General features: G+C 45.9%; 5 non-coding genes across 5 annotated transcripts; all 5 read right to left on the bottom strand.

The window, feature by feature from the left end:
* Positions 1–1,485: 1,485 nt before the first annotated feature.
* Positions 1,486–1,558, bottom strand: trnav-aac (transfer RNA valine (anticodon AAC)). Its single transcript has one exon. It is a non-coding gene; the product is annotated as a tRNA-Val (tRNA).
* Positions 1,559–7,226: 5,668 nt separating this feature from the next.
* Positions 7,227–7,299, bottom strand: trnav-aac (transfer RNA valine (anticodon AAC)). Its single transcript has one exon. It is a non-coding gene; the product is annotated as a tRNA-Val (tRNA).
* Positions 7,300–10,086: 2,787 nt separating this feature from the next.
* trnav-aac (transfer RNA valine (anticodon AAC)) lies at positions 10,087–10,159 on the bottom strand. Its single transcript has one exon. It is a non-coding gene; the product is annotated as a tRNA-Val (tRNA).
* An 8,549-nt stretch (positions 10,160–18,708) lies between these two features.
* On the bottom strand, positions 18,709–18,781 carry trnav-aac (transfer RNA valine (anticodon AAC)). The gene has a single exon. It is a non-coding gene; the product is annotated as a tRNA-Val (tRNA).
* A 2,787-nt stretch (positions 18,782–21,568) lies between these two features.
* trnav-aac (transfer RNA valine (anticodon AAC)) lies at positions 21,569–21,641 on the bottom strand. The gene has a single exon. It is a non-coding gene; the product is annotated as a tRNA-Val (tRNA).
* Between the last annotated feature and the right edge of the window lie 1,010 nt (positions 21,642–22,651).

Genomic DNA, 22,651 nt, shown 5'->3' with positions numbered 1-22,651 from the left:
CATTCGGTTCCAGTAAAAGCACAAATCGCTTTGGAACAGCAGAGCTGTTTGCGATTTTCCGCGCGGGAGGCGAACGCGATCTTGACAGCAGAGACACTTGGACACTTCGGTCAAATAACCATGAGCTGCTAGACATTACTACAATTTCGATTCTTGCTTTGCTAAATGATTTCACACATTGCTCGAAACAGGACGACTTTCACGTTTACACGGAACACGAAACACACCTGACTACAGGGAAAATGCACAAAGCTGAGCAGGCCGTGTTCCACATCAAACCGTGCAGCATTTATTCAGTCACTGTGTCTGTTTTGCAGAAGAAGGGTCCCAAAGAATGTTCTCCACCCTAAAACCGGAGGTCGCATTACAATCCGAGAACGACAGATCACATTGTGAGCATGCTCTGACCTCGGGGCCGGTTCGAGATGCCACTTTCCGTGCCTTTTACTTTAACCGTGCAATTTGCTGCAGAGATGTTCACTCCTGGACATGAGCCACGTGGATACCAACTGAGTCGGAAACCTGTGCGGCAATCGACGAGAAGCGATTCAATAAATTTTGCTAACTTCCATGGTGCTTATTGGAAATGCAGTTTCTGTTCAAGTCAATCGAAAAGGCAGTTTCTGAACATAGTAACAGAAGTCAAAAGGTAATTACCTCACCCCACCCCCACTCCGGAAGAGGTGCTAACTGCCCTTGAGTGCTTTCTGATCTCGATGTGAAGAGCTCACACGCCTCTGAGTCACCTTCAAGTCTCTGTTTGCGGAGTGAATCACAAAGAAGGACTTTTACCAGAGCTGCAACCGCCTCACTTCCCCACTCGCTCTCCCCTTTTACATTTTCCTGCTCGTCAGTGATTTAAAGAAAACCAAATGGATGCGATGTCATTCTGTAGCCTCTCTGTCGATTCCTCCGTTTCAGTTCCAACATGGCTTAGATCTCGGGGCGCACCTTAATATTAGCGGCGCTATGAAAGCACAGGTTCAAAGGTTCCTCTGAGAGTGTAAATTATTTCATTGCTGTTGCTGATTGAATGAGCCACTAACGTGCGAACTGCCCCAAAATATGATTCAGGAATCTGGTACCAACTCTCGCGCGTTGAATAACGACAGACAGCTTCCAAATGAGGCCTTTCAGAGACGACTTTGGGGTACATTTGACAGACAGACAAGTTCAGGAATCCGTGGTGCGCTGTGACCTGCCTTTGAACCGGTCCGCCTACGCAAGGAATGCAAATGCGGTACTGCTTTTCGTGGAAGGATCAGAACGCGGCAAGGACACTCTCAAACAGAATGGCATATGCATCAGAACCAGGTTGGAGAAAAACTTTATAATGCTTTACACAGTAATTAAATGGAGTTGCCTTACATTTCACTACGAGAGCAGATTCTTTCAAGCAAATTCGAAGGCAGGTTTGCAGATGGGAAAGCAAGCAAGAAAGCTCCGTTCTTGTCCATGTAAAAGGCCGCAGTTGACGAACAAAGCAGTTTCTGCCCAGTTTCGAACTGGGGACCTTTCGCGTGTTAGGCGAACGTGATGACCACTACACTACAGAAACCAGCCGCGGTCGCCGCCCTGCGGCGCAGTGGCATCCAGCACTGAAAGTTGAAGCCATTCTCCGTTTCACCTTTCTGTTTCCAATTGCTCGTTGTTGTCCAGCGTAATTGACATCTTGAAAACGTTAAAAAAGACACGTGAAATTGATGACAATATATAGACAATGATTTCGTCAATGTTTGGACCGTAGGGCGAGGTGGAATAAGCTGGGACGACTTTCCCTGCAGCGTAACGGCTGCGATATGATCTTATGGAAGGGTTGTAAACTGAGTATTTCTGTGTTTTACCCAAATTGGGGTGAGTTGAAAACTCGAGAGCATAGGTTTAAGGTGAGTGGGCTGAAATTGACAAACGACCTGAGGCACATTTCCCACACAGAAGGTTGTGCGTGTATGGAATGAGCTCCCAGAGGAAGTGGAGGAGGCTATTACACTCAGAAAATTGCAAAGGTAATCGGATGAGTTTCTGGACAGGATGGGTTTAGAGGGATTGGGGCCAAATGCTGGGGAACGGGACTTGTTTAATTTTGGTTATGTGGTGAGCATGGATGAGATACACCTAAATATCTGTTTCCACGCCGTGTACCCCCATAACGTCTTGTTGCTAACACTGGCTTTAAAGGATTACTTTTTAGCGGAGTTTTCCATCGCAGTCTGTGGCACAATCGTTTAGTCTGTTCGACTGCTCACGGGAAAGGTAGTATTGTGAAACACTGCAGATACGAACGACTTCCTTAATTTTGCCCCGACTGACCATACTCCGTGAAATTTTCCCAGACCTCAATTGAGGAGTTTTGCTGCTCGAAGTTACCTCAGATACCCTGTTAACTCGTAATGTGCTGAGCGAATCGCAAAACAGAAAGCATTTTTCACGGAACACAAACAAAACTGGCATGCCGAATGCATTTTCAGACAGAGAGATGCATGAATGCTAAATGTGTCACAGTCCGAGGGCATGAGTCATAAAGTAATCTCACAACTAACAACAGGGCAATTCCAAACTACTCTTTCAAACATACTGCAGCGTTAGTGCACCACCACTTTCCAGACAATGCTGAAAAGAGAGATAGAAAGAACATCATAAGAACGGGCCATAAAAAGTGAATTTCACCAATCACAGTCTCGATTAGATTACCTTTTCCTTCTGATGTCTCCAGGACGGAAATGAAGGAAATGGGAGAAATTCAATAACATATGACACCGAAATTCATTGGAACGATTTTCCCATTGGACAAAAAACCAAATAACGACGAGTCGAGTCACCGCAGGACTTTGTTTCACAACAGCGATGAAATAATAGTCTCCATTCGGTTCCAGTAAAAGCACAAATCGCTTTGGAACAGCAGAGCTGTTTGCGATTTTCCGCGCGGGAGGCGAACGCGATCTTGACAGCAGAGACACTTGGACACTTCGGTCAAATAACCATGAGCTGCTAGACATTAGTACAATTTCGATTCTTGCTTTGCTAAATGATTTCACACATTGCTCGAAACAGGACGACTTTCACGTTTACACGGAACACGAAACACACCTGACTACAGGGAAAATGCACAAAGCTGAGCAGGCCGTGTTCCACATCAAACCGTGCAGCATTTATTCAGTCACTGTGTCTGTTTTGCAGAAGAAGGGTCCCAAAGAATGTTCTCCACCCTAAAACCGGAGGTCGCATTACAATCCGAGAACGACAGATCACATTGTGAGCATGCTCTGACCTCGGGGCCGGTTCGAGATGCCACTTTCCGTGCCTTTTACTTTAACCGTGCAATTTGCTGCAGAGATGTTCACTCCTGGACATGAGCCACGTGGATACCAACTGAGTCGGAAACCTGTGCGGCAATCGACGAGAAGCGATTCAATAAATTTTGCTAACTTCCATGGTGCTTATTGGAAATGCAGTTTCTGTTCAAGTCAATCGAAAAGGCAGTTTCTGAACATAGTAACAGAAGTCAAAAGGTAATTACCTCACCCCACCCCCACTCCGGAAGAGGTGCTAACTGCCCTTGAGTGCTTTCTGATCTCGATGTGAAGAGCTCACACGCCTCTGAGTCACCTTCAAGTCTCTGTTTGCGGAGTGAATCACAAAGAAGGACTTTTACCAGAGCTGCAACCGCCTCACTTCCCCACTCGCTCTCCCCTTTTACATTTTCCTGCTCGTCAGTGATTTAAAGAAAACCAAATGGATGCGATGTCATTCTGTAGCCTCTCTGTCGATTCCTCCGTTTCAGTTCCAACATGGCTTAGATCTCGGGGCGCACCTTAATATTAGCGGCGCTATGAAAGCACAGGTTCAAAGGTTCCTCTGAGAGTGTAAATTATTTCATTGCTGTTGCTGATTGAATGAGCCACTAACGTGCGAACTGCCCCAAAATATGATTCAGGAATCTGGTACCAACTCTCCCGCGTTGAATAACGACAGACAGCTTCCAAATGAGGCCTTTCAGAGACGACTTTGGGGTACATTTGACAGACAGACAAGTTCAGGAATCCGTGGTGCGCTGTGACACCTGCGCAGCAGCTTCTTCCCTGCCTTTGAACCGGGCCGCCTGCGCAAGGAATGCAAATGCGGTACTGCTTTTCGTGGAAGGATCAGAACGCGGCAAGGACACTCTCAAACAGAATGGCATATGCATCAGAACCAGGTTGGAGAAAAACTTTATAATGCTTTACACAGTAATTAAATGGAGTTGCCTTACATTTCACTACGAGAGCAGATTCTTTCAAGCAAATTCGAAGGCAGGTTTGCAGATGGGAAAGCAAGCAAGAAAGCTCCGTTCTTGTCCATGTAAAAGGCTGCAGTTGACGAACCAAGCAGTTTCTGCCCAGTTTCGAACTGGGGACCTTTCGAGTGTTAGGCGAACGTGATGACCACTACACTACAGAAACCAGCCGCGGTCGCCGCCCTGCGGCGCAGTGGCATCCAGCACTGAAAGTTGAAGCCATTCTCCGTTTCACCTTTCTGTTTCCAATCGCTCGTTGTTGTCCAGCGTAATTGACATCTTGAAAACGTTAAAAAAGACACGTGAAATTGATGACAATATATAGACAATGATTTCGTCAATGTTTGGACCGTAGGGCGAGGTGGAATAAGCTGGGACGACTTTCCCTGCAGCGTAACGGCTGCGATATGATCTTATGGAAGGGTTGTAAACTGAGTATTTCTGTGTTTTACCCAATTTGGGGTGAGTTGAAAACTCGAGAGCATAGGTTTAAGGTGAGTGGGCTGAAATTGACAAACGACCTGAGGCACATTTCCCACACAGAAGGTTGTGCGTGTATGGAATGAGCTCCCAGAGGAAGTGGAGGAGGCTATTACACTCAGAAAATTGCAAAGGTAATCGGATGAGTTTCTGGACAGGATGGGTTTAGAGGGATTGGGGCCAAATGCTGGGGAACGGGACTTGTTTAATTTTGGTTATGTGGTGAGCATGGATGAGATACACCTAAATATCTGTTTCCACGCCGTGTACCCCCATAACGTCTTGTTGCTAACACTGGCTTTAAAGGATTACTTTTTAGCGGAGTTTTCCATCGCAGTCTGTGGCACAATCGTTTAGTCTGTTCGACTGCTCACGGGAAAGGTAGTATTGTGAAACACTGCAGATACGAACGACTTCCTTAATTTTGCCCCGACTGACCATACTCCGTGAAATTTTCCCAGACCTCAATTGAGGAGTTTTGCTGCTCGAAGTTACCTCAGAAACCCTGTTAACTCGTAATGTGCTGAGCGAATCGCAAAACAGAAAGCATTTTTCACGGAACACAAACAAAACTGGCATGCCGAATGCATTTTCAGACAGAGAGATGCATGAATGCTAAATGTGTCACAGTCCGAGGGCATGAGTCATAAAGTAATCTCACAACTAACAACAGGGCAATTCCAAACTACTCTTTCAAACATACTGCAGCGTTAGTGCACCACCACTTTCCAGACAATGCTGAAAAGAGAGATAGAAAGAACATCATAAGAACGGGCCATAAAAAGTGAATTTCACCAATCACAGTCTCGATTAGATTACCTTTTCCTTCTGATGTCTCCAGGACGGAAATGAAGGAAATGGGAGAAATTCAATAACATATGACACCGAAATTCATTGGAACGATTTTCCCATTGGACAAAAAACCAAATAACGACGAGTCGAGTCACCGCAGGACTTTGTTTCACAACAGCGATGAAATAATAGTCTCCATTCGGTTCCAGTAAAAGCACAAATCGCTTTGGAACAGCAGAGCTGTTTGCGATTTTCCGCGCGGGAGGCGAACGCGATCTTGACAGCAGAGACACTTGGACACTTCGGTCAAATAACCATGAGCTGCTAGACATTACTACAATTTCGATTCTTGCTTTGCTAAATGATTTCACACATTGCTCGAAACAGGACGACTTTCACGTTTACACGGAACACGAAACACACCTGACTACAGGGAAAATGCACAAAGCTGAGCAGGCCGTGTTCCACATCAAACCGTGCAGCATTTATTCAGTCACTGTGTCTGTTTTGCAGAAGAAGGGTCCCAAAGAATGTTCTCCACCCTAAAACCGGAGGTCGCATTACAATCCGAGAACGACAGATCACATTGTGAGCATGCTCTGACCTCGGGGCCGGTTCGAGATGCCACTTTCCGTGCCTTTTACTTTAACCGTGCAATTTGCTGCAGAGATGTTCACTCCTGGACATGAGCCACGTGGATGCCAACTGAGTCGGAAACCTGTGCGGCAATCGACGAGAAGCGATTCAATAAATTTTGCTAACTTCCATGGTGCTTATTGGAAATGCAGTTTCTGTTCAAGTCAATCGAAAAGGCAGTTTCTGAACATAGTAACAGAAGTCAAAAGGTAATTACCTCACCCCACCCCCACTCCGGAAGAGGTGCTAACTGCCCTTGAGTGCTTTCTGATCTCGATGTGAAGAGCTCACACGCCTCTGAGTCACCTTCAAGTCTCTGTTTGCGGAGTGAATCACAAAGAAGGACTTTTACCAGAGCTGCAACCGCCTCACTTCCCCACTCGCTCTCCCCTTTTACATTTTCCTGCTCGTCAGTGATTTAAAGAAAACCAAATGGATGCGATGTCATTCTGTAGCCTCTCTGTCGATTCCTCCGTTTCAGTTCCAACATGGCTTAGATCTCGGGGCGCACCTTAATATTAGCGGCGCTATGAAAGCACAGGTTCAAAGGTTCCTCTGAGAGTGTAAATTATTTCATTGCTGTTGCTGATTGAATGAGCCACTAACGTGCGAACTGCCCCAAAATATGATTCAGGAATCTGGTACCAACTCTCGCGCGTTGAATAACGACAGACAGCTTCCAAATGAGGCCTTTCAGAGACGACTTTGGGGTACATTTGACAGACAGACAAGTTCAGGAATCCGTGGTGCGCTGTGACCTGCCTTTGAACCGGTCCGCCTACGCAAGGAATGCAAATGCGGTACTGCTTTTCGTGGAAGGATCAGAACGCGGCAAGGACACTCTCAAACAGAATGGCATATGCATCAGAACCAGGTTGGAGAAAAACTTTATAATGCTTTACACAGTAATTAAATGGAGTTGCCTTACATTTCACTACGAGAGCAGATTCTTTCAAGCAAATTCGAAGGCAGGTTTGCAGATGGGAAAGCAAGCAAGAAAGCTCCGTTCTTGTCCATGTAAAAGGCCGCAGTTGACGAACAAAGCAGTTTCTGCCCAGTTTCGAACTGGGGACCTTTCGCGTGTTAGGCGAACGTGATGACCACTACACTACAGAAACCAGCCGCGGTCGCCGCCCTGCGGCGCAGTGGCATCCAGCACTGAAAGTTGAAGCCATTCTCCGTTTCACCTTTCTGTTTCCAATTGCTCGTTGTTGTCCAGCGTAATTGACATCTTGAAAACGTTAAAAAAGACACGTGAAATTGATGACAATATATAGACAATGATTTCGTCAATGTTTGGACCGTAGGGCGAGGTGGAATAAGCTGGGACGACTTTCCCTGCAGCGTAACGGCTGCGATATGATCTTATGGAAGGGTTGTAAACTGAGTATTTCTGTGTTTTACCCAAATTGGGGTGAGTTGAAAACTCGAGAGCATAGGTTTAAGGTGAGTGGGCTGAAATTGACAAACGACCTGAGGCACATTTCCCACACAGAAGGTTGTGCGTGTATGGAATGAGCTCCCAGAGGAAGTGGAGGAGGCTATTACACTCAGAAAATTGCAAAGGTAATCGGATGAGTTTCTGGACAGGATGGGTTTAGAGGGATTGGGGCCAAATGCTGGGGAACGGGACTTGTTTAATTTTGGTTATGTGGTGAGCATGGATGAGATACACCTAAATATCTGTTTCCACGCCGTGTACCCCCATAACGTCTTGTTGCTAACACTGGCTTTAAAGGATTACTTTTTAGCGGAGTTTTCCATCGCAGTCTGTGGCACAATCGTTTAGTCTGTTCGACTGCTCACGGGAAAGGTAGTATTGTGAAACACTGCAGATACGAACGACTTCCTTAATTTTGCCCCGACTGACCATACTCCGTGAAATTTTCCCAGACCTCAATTGAGGAGTTTTGCTGCTCGAAGTTACCTCAGAAACCCTGTTAACTCGTAATGTGCTGAGCGAATCGCAAAACAGAAAGCATTTTTCACGGAACACAAACAAAACTGGCATGCCGAATGCATTTTCAGACAGAGAGATGCATGAATGCTAAATGTGTCACAGTCCGAGGGCATGAGTCATAAAGTAATCTCACAACTAACAACAGGGCAATTCCAAACTACTCTTTCAAACATACTGCAGCGTTAGTGCACCACCACTTTCCAGACAATGCTGAAAAGAGAGATAGAAAGAACATCATAAGAACGGGCCATAAAAAGTGAATTTCACCAATCACAGTCTCGATTAGATTACCTTTTCCTTCTGATGTCTCCAGGACGGAAATGAAGGAAATGGGAGAAATTCAATAACATATGACACCGAAATTCATTGGAACGATTTTCCCATTGGACAAAAAACCAAATAACGACGAGTCGAGTCACCGCAGGACTTTGTTTCACAACAGCGATGAAATAATAGTCTCCATTCGGTTCCAGTAAAAGCACAAATCGCTTTGGAACAGCAGAGCTGTTTGCGATTTTCCGCGCGGGAGGCGAACGCGATCTTGACAGCAGAGACACTTGGACACTTCGGTCAAATAACCATGAGCTGCTAGACATTACTACAATTTCGATTCTTGCTTTGCTAAATGATTTCACACATTGCTCGAAACAGGACGACTTTCACGTTTACACGGAACACGAAACACACCTGACTACAGGGAAAATGCACAAAGCTGAGCAGGCCGTGTTCCACATCAAACCGTGCAGCATTTATTCAGTCACTGTGTCTGTTTTGCAGAAGAAGGGTCCCAAAGAATGTTCTCCACCCTAAAACCGGAGGTCGCATTACAATCCGAGAACGACAGATCACATTGTGAGCATGCTCTGACCTCGGGGCCGGTTCGAGATGCCACTTTCCGTGCCTTTTACTTTAACCGTGCAATTTGCTGCAGAGATGTTCACTCCTGGACATGAGCCACGTGGATACCAACTGAGTCGGAAACCTGTGCGGCAATCGACGAGAAGCGATTCAATAAATTTTGCTAACTTCCATGGTGCTTATTGGAAATGCAGTTTCTGTTCAAGTCAATCGAAAAGGCAGTTTCTGAACATAGTAACAGAAGTCAAAAGGTAATTACCTCACCCCACCCCCACTCCGGAAGAGGTGCTAACTGCCCTTGAGTGCTTTCTGATCTCGATGTGAAGAGCTCACACGCCTCTGAGTCACCTTCAAGTCTCTGTTTGCGGAGTGAATCACAAAGAAGGACTTTTACCAGAGCTGCAACCGCCTCACTTCCCCACTCGCTCTCCCCTTTTACATTTTCCTGCTCGTCAGTGATTTAAAGAAAACCAAATGGATGCGATGTCATTCTGTAGCCTCTCTGTCGATTCCTCCGTTTCAGTTCCAACATGGCTTAGATCTCGGGGCGCACCTTAATATTAGCGGCGCTATGAAAGCACAGGTTCAAAGGTTCCTCTGAGAGTGTAAATTATTTCATTGCTGTTGCTGATTGAATGAGCCACTAACGTGCGAACTGCCCCAAAATATGATTCAGGAATCTGGTACCAACTCTCGCGCGTTGAATAACGACAGACAGCTTCCAAATGAGGCCTTTCAGAGACGACTTTGGGGTACATTTGACAGACAGACAAGTTCAGGAATCCGTGGTGCGCTGTGACCTGCCTTTGAACCGGTCCGCCTACGCAAGGAATGCAAATGCGGTACTGCTTTTCGTGGAAGGATCAGAACGCGGCAAGGACACTCTCAAACAGAATGGCATATGCATCAGAACCAGGTTGGAGAAAAACTTTATAATGCTTTACACAGTAATTAAATGGAGTTGCCTTACATTTCACTACGAGAGCAGATTCTTTCAAGCAAATTCGAAGGCAGGTTTGCAGATGGGAAAGCAAGCAAGAAAGCTCCGTTCTTGTCCATGTAAAAGGCCGCAGTTGACGAACAAAGCAGTTTCTGCCCAGTTTCGAACTGGGGACCTTTCGCGTGTTAGGCGAACGTGATGACCACTACACTACAGAAACCAGCCGCGGTCGCCGCCCTGCGGCGCAGTGGCATCCAGCACTGAAAGTTGAAGCCATTCTCCGTTTCACCTTTCTGTTTCCAATTGCTCGTTGTTGTCCAGCGTAATTGACATCTTGAAAACGTTAAAAAAGACACGTGAAATTGATGACAATATATAGACAATGATTTCGTCAATGTTTGGACCGTAGGGCGAGGTGGAATAAGCTGGGACGACTTTCCCTGCAGCGTAACGGCTGCGATATGATCTTATGGAAGGGTTGTAAACTGAGTATTTCTGTGTTTTACCCAAATTGGGGTGAGTTGAAAACTCGAGAGCATAGGTTTAAGGTGAGTGGGCTGAAATTGACAAACGACCTGAGGCACATTTCCCACACAGAAGGTTGTGCGTGTATGGAATGAGCTCCCAGAGGAAGTGGAGGAGGCTATTACACTCAGAAAATTGCAAAGGTAATCGGATGAGTTTCTGGACAGGATGGGTTTAGAGGGATTGGGGCCAAATGCTGGGGAACGGGACTTGTTTAATTTTGGTTATGTGGTGAGCATGGATGAGATACACCTAAATATCTGTTTCCACGCCGTGTACCCCCATAACGTCTTGTTGCTAACACTGGCTTTAAAGGATTACTTTTTAGCGGAGTTTTCCATCGCAGTCTGTGGCACAATCGTTTAGTCTGTTCGACTGCTCACGGGAAAGGTAGTATTGTGAAACACTGCAGATACGAACGACTTCCTTAATTTTGCCCCGACTGACCATACTCCGTGAAATTTTCCCAGACCTCAATTGAGGAGTTTTGCTGCTCGAAGTTACCTCAGATACCCTGTTAACTCGTAATGTGCTGAGCGAATCGCAAAACAGAAAGCATTTTTCACGGAACACAAACAAAACTGGCATGCCGAATGCATTTTCAGACAGAGAGATGCATGAATGCTAAATGTGTCACAGTCCGAGGGCATGAGTCATAAAGTAATCTCACAACTAACAACAGGGCAATTCCAAACTACTCTTTCAAACATACTGCAGCGTTAGTGCACCACCACTTTCCAGACAATGCTGAAAAGAGAGATAGAAAGAACATCATAAGAACGGGCCATAAAAAGTGAATTTCACCAATCACAGTCTCGATTAGATTACCTTTTCCTTCTGATGTCTCCAGGACGGAAATGAAGGAAATGGGAGAAATTCAATAACATATGACACCGAAATTCATTGGAACGATTTTCCCATTGGACAAAAAACCAAATAACGACGAGTCGAGTCACCGCAGGACTTTGTTTCACAACAGCGATGAAATAATAGTCTCCATTCGGTTCCAGTAAAAGCACAAATCGCTTTGGAACAGCAGAGCTGTTTGCGATTTTCCGCGCGGGAGGCGAACGCGATCTTGACAGCAGAGACACTTGGACACTTCGGTCAAATAACCATGAGCTGCTAGACATTAGTACAATTTCGATTCTTGCTTTGCTAAATGATTTCACACATTGCTCGAAACAGGACGACTTTCACGTTTACACGGAACACGAAACACACCTGACTACAGGGAAAATGCACAAAGCTGAGCAGGCCGTGTTCCACATCAAACCGTGCAGCATTTATTCAGTCACTGTGTCTGTTTTGCAGAAGAAGGGTCCCAAAGAATGTTCTCCACCCTAAAACCGGAGGTCGCATTACAATCCGAGAACGACAGATCACATTGTGAGCATGCTCTGACCTCGGGGCCGGTTCGAGATGCCACTTTCCGTGCCTTTTACTTTAACCGTGCAATTTGCTGCAGAGATGTTCACTCCTGGACATGAGCCACGTGGATACCAACTGAGTCGGAAACCTGTGCGGCAATCGACGAGAATCGATTCAATAAATTTTGCTAACTTCCATGGTGCTTATTGGAAATGCAGTTTCTGTTCAAGTCAATCGAAAAGGCAGTTTCTGAACATAGTAACAGAAGTCAAAAGGTAATTACCTCACCCCACCCCCACTCCGGAAGAGGTGCTAACTGCCCTTGAGTGCTTTCTGATCTCGATGTGAAGAGCTCACACGCCTCTGAGTCACCTTCAAGTCTCTGTTTGCGGAGTGAATCACAAAGAAGGACTTTTACCAGAGCTGCAACCGCCTCACTTCCCCACTCGCTCTCCCCTTTTACATTTTCCTGCTCGTCAGTGATTTAAAGAAAACCAAATGGATGCGATGTCATTCTGTAGCCTCTCTGTCGATTCCTCCGTTTCAGTTCCAACATGGCTTAGATCTCGGGGCGCACCTTAATATTAGCGGCGCTATGAAAGCACAGGTTCAAAGGTTCCTCTGAGAGTGTAAATTATTTCATTGCTGTTGCTGATTGAATGAGCCACTAACGTGCGAACTGCCCCAAAATATGATTCAGGAATCTGGTACCAACTCTCCCGCGTTGAATAACGACAGACAGCTTCCAAATGAGGCCTTTCAGAGACGACTTTGGGGTACATTTGACAGACAGACAAGTTCAGGAATCCGTGGTGCGCTGTGACACCTGCGCAGCAGCTTCTTCCCTGCCTTTGAACCGGGCCGCCTGCGCAAGGAATGCAAATGCGGTACTGCTTTTCGTGGAAGGATCAGAACGCGGCAAGGACACTCTCAAACAGAATGGCATATGCATCAGAACCAGGTTGGAGAAAAACTTTATAATGCTTTACACAGTAATTAAATGGAGTTGCCTTACATTTCACTACGAGAGCAGATTCTTTCAAGCAAATTCGAAGGCAGGTTTGCAGATGGGAAAGCAAGCAAGAAAGCTCCGTTCTTGTCCATGTAAAAGGCTGCAGTTGACGAACCAAGCAGTTTCTGCCCAGTTTCGAACTGGGGACCTTTCGAGTGTTAGGCGAACGTGATGACCACTACACTACAGAAACCAGCCGCGGTCGCCGCCCTGCGGCGCAGTGGCATCCAGCACTGAAAGTTGAAGCCATTCTCCGTTTCACCTTTCTGTTTCCAATCGCTCGTTGTTGTCCAGCGTAATTGACATCTTGAAAACGTTAAAAAAGACACGTGAAATTGATGACAATATATAGACAATGATTTCGTCAATGTTTGGACCGTAGGGCGAGGTGGAATAAGCTGGGACGACTTTCCCTGCAGCGTAACGGCTGCGATATGATCTTATGGAAGGGTTGTAAACTGAGTATTTCTGTGTTTTACCCAATTTGGGGTGAGTTGAAAACTCGAGAGCATAGGTTTAAGGTGAGTGGGCTGAAATTGACAAACGACCTGAGGCACATTTCCCACACAGAAGGTTGTGCGTGTATGGAATGAGCTCCCAGAGGAAGTGGAGGAGGCTATTACACTCAGAAAATTGCAAAGGTAATCGGATGAGTTTCTGGACAGGATGGGTTTAGAGGGATTGGGGCCAAATGCTGGGGAACGGGACTTGTTTAATTTTGGTTATGTGGTGAGCATGGATGAGATACACCTAAATATCTGTTTCCACGCCGTGTACCCCCATAACGTCTTGTTGCTAACACTGGCTTTAAAGGATTACTTTTTAGCGGAGTTTTCCATCGCAGTCTGTGGCACAATCGTTTAGTCTGTTCGACTGCTCACGGGAAAGGTAGTATTGTGAAACACTGCAGATACGAACGACTTCCTTAATTTTGCCCCGACTGACCATACTCCGTGAAATTTTCCCAGACCTCAATTGAGGAGTTTTGCTGCTCGAAGTTACCTCAGAAACCCTGTTAACTCGTAATGTGCTGAGCGAATCGCAAAACAGAAAGCATTTTTCACGGAACACAAACAAAACTGGCATGCCGAATGCATTTTCAGACAGAGAGATGCATGAATGCTAAATGTGTCACAGTCCGAGGGCATGAGTCATAAAGTAATCTCACGACTAACAACAGGGCAATTCCAAACTACTCTTTCAAACATACTGCAGCGTTAGTGCACCACCACTTTCCAGACAATGCTGAAAAGAGAGATAGAAAGAACATCATAAGAACGGGCCATAAAAAGTCAATTTCACCAATCACAGTCTCGATTAGATTACCTTTTCCTTCTGATGTCTCCAGGACGGAAATGAAGGAAATGGGAGAAATTCAATAACATATGACACCGAAATTCATTGGAACGATTTTCCCATTGGACAAAAAACCAAATAACGACGAGTCGAGTCACCGCAGGACTTTGTTTCACAACAGCGATGAAATAATAGTCTCCATTCGGTTCCAGTAAAAGCACAAATCGCTTTGGAACAGCAGAGCTGTTTGCGATTTTCCGCGCGGGAGGCGAACGCGATCTTGACAGCAGAGACACTTGGACACTTCGGTCAAATAACCATGAGCTGCTAGACATTACTACAATTTCGATTCTTGCTTTGCTAAATGATTTCACACATTGCTCGAAACAGGACGACTTTCACGTTTACACGGAACACGAAACACACCTGACTACAGGGAAAATGCACAAAGCTGAGCAGGCCGTGTTCCACATCAAACCGTGCAGCATTTATTCAGTCACTGTGTCTGTTTTGCAGAAGAAGGGTCCCAAAGAATGTTCTCCACCCTAAAACCGGAGGTCGCATTACAATCCGAGAACGACAGATCACATTGTGAGCATGCTCTGACCTCGGGGCCGGTTCGAGATGCCACTTTCCGTGCCTTTTACTTTAACCGTGCAATTTGCTGCAGAGATGTTCACTCCTGGACATGAGCCACGTGGATGCCAACTGAGTCGGAAACCTGTGCGGCAATCGACGAGAAGCGATTCAATAAATTTTGCTAACTTCCATGGTGCTTATTGGAAATGCAGTTTCTGTTCAAGTCAATCGAAAAGGCAGTTTCTGAACATAGTAACAGAAGTCAAAAGGTAATTACCTCACCCCACCCCCACTCCGGAAGAGGTGCTAACTGCCCTTGAGTGCTTTCTGATCTCGATGTGAAGAGCTCACACGCCTCTGAGTCACCTTCAAGTCTCTGTTTGCGGAGTGAATCACAAAGAAGGACTTTTACCAGAGCTGCAACCGCCTCACTTCCCCACTCGCTCTCCCCTTTTACATTTTCCTGCTCGTCAGTGATTTAAAGAAAACCAAATGGATGCGATGTCATTCTGTAGCCTCTCTGTCGATTCCTCCGTTTCAGTTCCAACATGGCTTAGATCTCGGGGCGCACCTTAATATTAGCGGCGCTATGAAAGCACAGGTTCAAAGGTTCCTCTGAGAGTGTAAATTATTTCATTGCTGTTGCTGATTGAATGAGCCACTAACGTGCGAACTGCCCCAAAATATGATTCAGGAATCTGGTACCAACTCTCCCGCGTTGAATAACGACAGACAGCTTCCAAATGAGGCCTTTCAGAGACGACTTTGGGGTACATTTGACAGACAGACAAGTTCAGGAATCCGTGGTGCGCTGTGACACCTGCGCAGCAGCTTCTTCCCTGCCTTTGAACCGGGCCGCCTGCGCAAGGAATGCAAATGCGGTACTGCTTTTCGTGGAAGGATCAGAACGCGGCAAGGACACTCTCAAACAGAATGGCATATGCATCAGAACCAGGTTGGAGAAAAACTTTATAATGCTTTACACAGTAATTAAATGGAGTTGCCTTACATTTCACTACGAGAGCAGATTCTTTCAAGCAAATTCGAAGGCAGGTTTGCAGATGGGAAAGCAAGCAAGAAAGCTCCGTTCTTGTCCATGTAAAAGGCTGCAGTTGACGAACCAAGCAGTTTCTGCCCAGTTTCGAACTGGGGACCTTTCGAGTGTTAGGCGAACGTGATGACCACTACACTACAGAAACCAGCCGCGGTCGCCGCCCTGCGGCGCAGTGGCATCCAGCACTGAAAGTTGAAGCCATTCTCCGTTTCACCTTTCTGTTTCCAATCGCTCGTTGTTGTCCAGCGTAATTGACATCTTGAAAACGTTAAAAAAGACACGTGAAATTGATGACAATATATAGACAATGATTTCGTCAATGTTTGGACCGTAGGGCGAGGTGGAATAAGCTGGGACGACTTTCCCTGCAGCGTAACGGCTGCGATATGATCTTATGGAAGGGTTGTAAACTGAGTATTTCTGTGTTTTACCCAATTTGGGGTGAGTTGAAAACTCGAGAGCATAGGTTTAAGGTGAGTGGGCTGAAATTGACAAACGACCTGAGGCACATTTCCCACACAGAAGGTTGTGCGTGTATGGAATGAGCTCCCAGAGGAAGTGGAGGAGGCTATTACACTCAGAAAATTGCAAAGGTAATCGGATGAGTTTCTGGACAGGATGGGTTTAGAGGGATTGGGGCCAAATGCTGGGGAACGGGACTTGTTTAATTTTGGTTATGTGGTGAGCATGGATGAGATACACCTAAATATCTGTTTCCACGCCGTGTACCCCCATAACGTCTTGTTGCTAACACTGGCTTTAAAGGATTACTTTTTAGCGGAGTTTTCCATCGCAGTCTGTGGCACAATCGTTTAGTCTGTTCGACTGCTCACGGGAAAGGTAGTATTGTGAAACACTGCAGATACGAACGACTTCCTTAATTTTGCCCCGACTGACCATACTCCGTGAAATTTTCCCAGACCTCAATTGAGGAGTTTTGCTGCTCGAAGTTACCTCAGAAACCCTGTTAACTCGTAATGTGCTGAGCGAATCGCAAAACAGAAAGCATTTTTCACGGAACACAAACAAAACTGGCATGCCGAATGCATTTTCAGACAGAGAGATGCATGAATGCTAAATGTGTCACAGTCCGAGGGCATGAGTCATAAAGTAATCTCACGACTAACAACAGGGCAATTCCAAACTACTCTTTCAAACATACTGCAGCGTTAGTGCACCACCACTTTCCAGACAATGCTGAAAAGAGAGATAGAAAGAACATCATAAGAACGGGCCATAAAAAGTCAATTTCACCAATCACAGTCTCGATTAGATTACCTTTTCCTTCTGATGTCTCCAGGACGGAAATGAAGGAAATGGGAGAAATTCAATAACATATGACACCGAAATTCATTGGAACGATTTTCCCATTGGACAAAAAACCAAATAACGACGAGTCGAGTCACCGCAGGACTTTGTTTCACAACAGCGATGAAATAATAGTCTCCATTCGGTTCCAGTAAAAGCACAAATCGCTTTGGAACAGCAGAGCTGTTTGCGATTTTCCGCGCGGGAGGCGAACGCGATCTTGACAGCAGAGACACTTGGACACTTCGGTCAAATAACCATGAGCTGCTAGACATTACTACAATTTCGATTCTTGCTTTGCTAAATGATTTCACACATTGCTCGAAACAGGACGACTTTCACGTTTACACGGAACACGAAACACACCTGACTACAGGGAAAATGCACAAAGCTGAGCAGGCCGTGTTCCACATCAAACCGTGCAGCATTTATTCAGTCACTGTGTCTGTTTTGCAGAAGAAGGGTCCCAAAGAATGTTCTCCACCCTAAAACCGGAGGTCGCATTACAATCCGAGAACGACAGATCACATTGTGAGCATGCTCTGACCTCGGGGCCGGTTCGAGATGCCACTTTCCGTGCCTTTTACTTTAACCGTGCAATTTGCTGCAGAGATGTTCACTCCTGGACATGAGCCACGTGGATACCAACTGAGTCGGAAACCTGTGCGGCAATCGACGAGAAGCGATTCAATAAATTTTGCTAACTTCCATGGTGCTTATTGGAAATGCAGTTTCTGTTCAAGTCAATCGAAAAGGCAGTTTCTGAACATAGTAACAGAAGTCAAAAGGTAATTACCTCACCCCACCCCCACTCCGGAAGAGGTGCTAACTGCCCTTGAGTGCTTTCTGATCTCGATGTGAAGAGCTCACACGCCTCTGAGTCACCTTCAAGTCTCTGTTTGCGGAGTGAATCACAAAGAAGGACTTTTACCAGAGCTGCAACCGCCTCACTTCCCCACTCGCTCTCCCCTTTTACATTTTCCTGCTCGTCAGTGATTTAAAGAAAACCAAATGGATGCGATGTCATTCTGTAGCCTCTCTGTCGATTCCTCCGTTTCAGTTCCAACATGGCTTAGATCTCGGGGCGCACCTTAATATTAGCGGCGCTATGAAAGCACAGGTTCAAAGGTTCCTCTGAGAGTGTAAATTATTTCATTGCTGTTGCTGATTGAATGAGCCACTAACGTGCGAACTGCCCCAAAATATGATTCAGGAATCTGGTACCAACTCTCGCGCGTTGAATAACGACAGACAGCTTCCAAATGAGGCCTTTCAGAGACGACTTTGGGGTACATTTGACAGACAGACAAGTTCAGGAATCCGTGGTGCGCTGTGACCTGCCTTTGAACCGGTCCGCCTACGCAAGGAATGCAAATGCGGTACTGCTTTTCGTGGAAGGATCAGAACGCGGCAAGGACACTCTCAAACAGAATGGCATATGCATCAGAACCAGGTTGGAGAAAAACTTTATAATGCTTTACACAGTAATTAAATGGAGTTGCCTTACATTTCACTACGAGAGCAGATTCTTTCAAGCAAATTCGAAGGCAGGTTTGCAGATGGGAAAGCAAGCAAGAAAGCTCCGTTCTTGTCCATGTAAAAGGCCGCAGTTGACGAACAAAGCAGTTTCTGCCCAGTTTCGAACTGGGGACCTTTCGCGTGTTAGGCGAACGTGATGACCACTACACTACAGAAACCCGCCGCGGTCGCCGCCCTGCGGCGCAGTGGCATCCAGCACTGAAAGTTGAAGCCATTCTCCGTTTCACCTTTCTGTTTCCAATTGCTCGTTGTTGTCCAGCGTAATTGACATCTTGAAAACGTTAAAAAAGACACGTGAAATTGATGACAATATATAGACAATGATTTCGTCAATGTTTGGACCGTAGGGCGAGGTGGAATAAGCTGGGACGACTTTCCCTGCAGCGTAACGGCTGCGATATGATCTTATGGAAGGGTTGTAAACTGAGTATTTCTGTGTTTTACCCAAATTGGGGTGAGTTGAAAACTCGAGAGCATAGGTTTAAGGTGAGTGGGCTGAAATTGACAAACGACCTGAGGCACATTTCCCACACAGAAGGTTGTGCGTGTATGGAATGAGCTCCCAGAGGAAGTGGAGGAGGCTATTACACTCAGAAAATTGCAAAGGTAATCGGATGAGTTTCTGGACAGGATGGGTTTAGAGGGATTGGGGCCAAATGCTGGGGAACGGGACTTGTTTAATTTTGGTTATGTGGTGAGCATGGATGAGATACACCTAAATATCTGTTTCCACGCCGTGTACCCCCATAACGTCTTGTTGCTAACACTGGCTTTAAAGGATTACTTTTTAGCGGAGTTTTCCATCGCAGTCTGTGGCACAATCGTTTAGTCTGTTCGACTGCTCACGGGAAAGGTAGTATTGTGAAACACTGCAGATACGAACGACTTCCTTAATTTTGCCCCGACTGACCATACTCCGTGAAATTTTCCCAGACCTCAATTGAGGAGTTTTGCTGCTCGAAGTTACCTCAGAAACCCTGTTAACTCGTAATGTGCTGAGCGAATCGCAAAACAGAAAGCATTTTTCACGGAACACAAACAAAACTGGCATGCCGAATGCATTTTCAGACAGAGAGATGCATGAATGCTAAATGTGTCACAGTCCGAGGGCATGAGTCATAAAGTAATCTCACAACTAACAACAGGGCAATTCCAAACTACTCTTTCAAACATACTGCAGCGTTAGTGCACCACCACTTTCCAGACAATGCTGAAAAGAGAGATAGAAAGAACATCATAAGAACGGGCCATAAAAAGTCAATTTCACCAATCACAGTCTCGATTAGATTACCTTTTCCTTCTGATGTCTCCAGGACGGAAATGAAGGAAATGGGAGAAATTCAATAACATATGACACCGAAATTCATTGGAACGATTTTCCCATTGGACAAAAAACCAAATAACGACGAGTCGAGTCACCGCAGGACTTTGTTTCACAACAGCGATGAAATAATAGTCTCCATTCGGTTCCAGTAAAAGCACAAATCGCTTTGGAACAGCAGAGCTGTTTGCGATTTTCCGCGCGGGAGGCGAACGCGATCTTGACAGCAGAGACACTTGGACACTTCGGTCAAATAACCATGAGCTGCTAGACATTACTACAATTTCGATTCTTGCTTTGCTAAATGATTTCACACATTGCTCGAAACAGGACGACTTTCACGTTTACACGGAACACGAAACACACCTGACTACAGGGAAAATGCACAAAGCTGAGCAGGCCGTGTTCCACATCAAACCGTGCAGCATTTATTCAGTCACTGTGTCTGTTTTGCAGAAGAAGGGTCCCAAAGAATGTTCTCCACCCTAAAACCGGAGGTCGCATTACAATCCGAGAACGACAGATCACATTGTGAGCATGCTCTGACCTCGGGGCCGGTTCGAGATGCCACTTTCCGTGCCTTTTACTTTAACCGTGCAATTTGCTGCAGAGATGTTCACTCCTGGACATGAGCCACGTGGATACCAACTGAGTCGGAAACCTGTGCGGCAATCGACGAGAAGCGATTCAATAAATTTTGCTAACTTCCATGGTGCTTATTGGAAATGCAGTTTCTGTTCAAGTCAATCGAAAAGGCAGTTTCTGAACATAGTAACAGAAGTCAAAAGGTAATTACCTCACCCCACCCCCACTCCGGAAGAGGTGCTAACTGCCCTTGAGTGCTTTCTGATCTCGATGTGAAGAGCTCACACGCCTCTGAGTCACCTTCAAGTCTCTGTTTGCGGAGTGAATTACAAAGAAGGACTTTTACCAGAGCTGCAACCGCCTCACTTCCCCACTCGCTCTCCCCTTTTACATTTTCCTGCTCGTCAGTGATTTAAAGAAAACCAATTGGATGCGATGTCATTCTGTAGCCTCTCTGTCGATTCCTCCGTTTCAGTTCCAACATGGCTTAGATCTCGGGGCGCACCTTAATATTAGCGGCGCTATGAAAGCACAGGTTCAAAGGTTCCTCTGAGAGTGTAAATTATTTCATTGCTGTTGCTGATTGAATGAGCCACTAACGTGCGAACTGCCCCAAAATATGATTCAGGAATCTGGTACCAACTCTCGCGCGTTGAATAACGACAGACAGCTTCCAAATGAGGCCTTTCAGAGACGACTTTGGGGTACATTTGACAGACAGACAAGTTCAGGAATCCGTGGTGCGCTGTGACCTGCCTTTGAGCCGGTCCGCCTACGCAAGGAATGCAAATGCGGTACTGCTTTTCGTGGAAGGATCAGAACGCGGCAAGGACACTCTCAAACAGAATGGCATATGCATCAGAACCAGGTTGGAGAAAAACTTTATAATGCTTTACACAGTAATTAAATGGAGTTGCCTTACATTTCACTACGAGAGCAGATTCTTTCAAGCAAATTCGAAGGCAGGTTTGCAGATGGGAAAGCAAGCAAGAAAGCTCCGTTCTTGTCCATGTAAAAGGCCGCAGTTGACGAACAAAGCAGTTTCTGCCCAGTTTCGAACTGGGGACCTTTCGCGTGTTAGGCGAACGTGATGACCACTACACTACAGAAACCAGCCGCGGTCGCCGCCCTGCGGCGCAGTGGCATCCAGCACTGAAAGTTGAAGCCATTCTCCGTTTCACCTTTCTGTTTCCAATTGCTCGTTGTTGTCCAGCGTAATTGACATCTTGAAAACGTTAAAAAAGACACGTGAAATTGATGACAATATATAGACAATGATTTCGTCAATGTTTGGACCGTAGGGCGAGGTGGAATAAGCTGGGACGACTTTCCCTGCAGCGTAACGGCTGCGATATGATCTTATGGAAGGGTTGTAAACTGAGTATTTCTGTGTTTTACCCAAATTGGGGTGAGTTGAAAACTCGAGAGCATAGGTTTAAGGTGAGTGGGCTGAAATTGACAAACGACCTGAGGCACATTTCCCACACAGAAGGTTGTGCGTGTATGGAATGAGCTCCCAGAGGAAGTGGAGGAGGCTATTACACTCAGAAAATTGCAAAGGTAATCGGATGAGTTTCTGGACAGGATGGGTTTAGAGGGATTGGGGCCAAATGCTGGGGAACGGGACTTGTTTAATTTTGGTTATGTGGTGAGCATGGATGAGATACACCTAAATATCTGTTTCCACGCCGTGTACCCCCATAACGTCTTGTTGCTAACACTGGCTTTAAAGGATTACTTTTTAGCGGAGTTTTCCATCGCAGTCTGTGGCACAATCGTTTAGTCTGTTCGACTGCTCACGGGAAAGGTAGTATTGTGAAACACTGCAGATACGAACGACTTCCTTAATTTTGCCCCGACTGACCATACTCCGTGAAATTTTCCCAGACCTCAATTGAGGAGTTTTGCTGCTCGAAGTTACCTCAGAAACCCTGTTAACTCGTAATGTGCTGAGCGAATCGCAAAACAGAAAGCATTTTTCACGGAACACAAACAAAACTGGCATGCCGAATGCATTTTCAGACAGAGAGATGCATGAATGCTAAATGTGTCACAGTCCGAGGGCATGAGTCATAAAGTAATCTCACAACTAACAACAGGGCAATTCCAAACTACTCTTTCA

This window comes from Chiloscyllium punctatum, unplaced genomic scaffold, assembly GCF_047496795.1.
Source record: "Chiloscyllium punctatum isolate Juve2018m unplaced genomic scaffold, sChiPun1.3 scaffold_156, whole genome shotgun sequence".
In the NCBI taxonomy this organism is placed as follows: domain Eukaryota; kingdom Metazoa; phylum Chordata; class Chondrichthyes; order Orectolobiformes; family Hemiscylliidae; genus Chiloscyllium; species Chiloscyllium punctatum.
Note: the sequence above shows the minus strand (reverse complement) of the source record. Positions and strands in the feature narration are given on the sequence as shown.